The sequence below is a fragment of the Condylura cristata genome, unplaced genomic scaffold (assembly GCF_000260355.1).
Source record: "Condylura cristata isolate star-nosed mole 26May11 unplaced genomic scaffold, ConCri1.0 scaffold00009, whole genome shotgun sequence".
Taxonomy (NCBI): Eukaryota; Metazoa; Chordata; class Mammalia; order Eulipotyphla; family Talpidae; genus Condylura; species Condylura cristata.
Genome location: NW_004567110.1, coordinates 63,832,135 through 63,834,251, shown reverse-complemented (window position 1 = coordinate 63,834,251; position 2,117 = coordinate 63,832,135).

Sequence of the window (2,117 nt, the reverse complement as noted above, 5' to 3'; positions counted from 1 at the left end):
TGGTGAGTTGTATACATACCTGGACTTCATGTCCCTGTGTATTTTATCTCTGAACATGAACACAATCTATTTACTTGTGGTTTTGTTCAGCAAACTTTAGGGAAGTTTTAGCCAGCCCTTTTCCATAATACAATCCATATAGTATAGAAAAACTATGCAAACTTGACCGTCATAAACAACTTGACAATGTCTTCAAGACAATCAAATAAAGACTTGGATCTTAACCTCAATGTCCCCTGCTCGATGACTTGCAGCATAATATCTTCCAGAACAAGAAGGACATTACGGAACATTTCATAGGGTACTACAGCTATGTCAGAACAGGGAGTCGCCAATTGCCTAGAAGAAAGGTTTCTTCTGGAAATGTGGGAGGACTTTAATTAAGTTAATCTTCAAAGCGATAAGTAGTGCTAGAGCCAGTTTTTCTTTTAATTGCTTTACTTGTACACCTTTATCAGTCACAAAGAACGCTCTGTAGTATAAATGTTATAAATAGTATAAATATTAGTACTGGCAACTTTTTATTTTAAAAAGTATTTCTCGGGCCCTCCCTGGTGGCGCAGCGGGTTAAAGCACTGCACTACGAAGCTTAAGCCACTTCCTCATGAGTTCGATTCCCGCCTGCCCCGGAGGAGTCCACATGGCGAGGCAGACCTCTCCTGGCCCGCCCGCTGCTCCCCTCAGCAGTGTACTTCGTCGATCTGCCTGTTCTGCTTCCCACTCTGTCTCTGGTGAATCCTCTCACCCTCCGCATCTCTGGCCTGTAACCCACTTCTATATGAATAAATAAATAAATCTTTAAAAAAAAAAAAAAGTATTTCTCTGCTGGTGATCACAGCACCTGTCAAAAACACACTTGTATTTTACATTATGTAAATGAAAAGTGAGACATTTATATTTTAATTCTTTACAACAGTGATAATATTTATAATAGATTTGCATGGTTATTATATTATTATTTCCTGTTTGCAGTAATTCTGTTTAAAATTTCATTTTAATCCACTATTCTATGTTTATGATTACTACTAAATAACAGTAAATTCAGTAGTGATGTGCATTCAGACGGGATGATTCCACACTCCTAATCTCAATTATTATTCACTGAACATACAAAGACATCACAAAGTATAACTTAAAATGATATATTTATGATAAAATAATAATTTTTCAATTATGAGTGATCCAAATTTATAATGTTAGTAAAGATGTACTCACTACTTAGTAATTAGATGTAAAATTGAGTATATTTCAAAAGCTAATGCAATTTAAAAAAAAAACATTCATTTATTTCAAATACGACAGATTAAAATTTCTTTGGCTTTACCTTAAAGATTAGTTCACAGACATTAACTTTCTCTTTCCAACATACATGTAATTCTTTAAATGGTTTTGATGATTGCTAGTGTCTTGCTTCTATTACTTAGTTACTACTCTATTACTTCTATTACTTTTTCACATCTGGCAAAAAAGCAAAGATACTACCGTTTTAAAAAAAGAAGGAAAGAAAGGAGGTTTCATTCTGTTTCTGGTGGGTCCGCTCACTCCCCACACATCTGGCCTTTATGCATAAATAAATAAATTTTTTAAAGGAAGTTTCCACGTTTCTGCCCAGACATCTTCCCACTAGTGCCAGATCCTCCCTGTAGTCTCCGTCTGCCAATTTTCTCCTCAACCTTTGTTACACTGCCCCCAGCATCTTACCTAGGAGACTCACAGCCTAAATTGTTCAGAATCCTCATATGTCTATCTTTGAAATGTGTGTAGCTTGCAGTTGAATATATAATCTAAAGCTGGGTTTCACCAATGATAAGTTGAACTTTTGTATATAACTCTGCACACCTTAAATTCTGCACCCTAAATAACTATAACATTCTGTAAAGGGAAGACAATTTTAAAACCCTTTATTTAAACTTTACAATGGTAAGCATAACCTCAAATATGAATCTTTTGACTGTAAATCATTTTAAATTTTCAGTGAGTAAATTGACTTTGTGAAAGAAAAATCAGATTTCTACATTTCTACTTATATGCATATTGTAAGTTGACATGCAATTGATAGCTGAGTTTTTTCCTGGATAAATTAATTCAAAGTTGATCATCAAAATCCATTTTAAGAT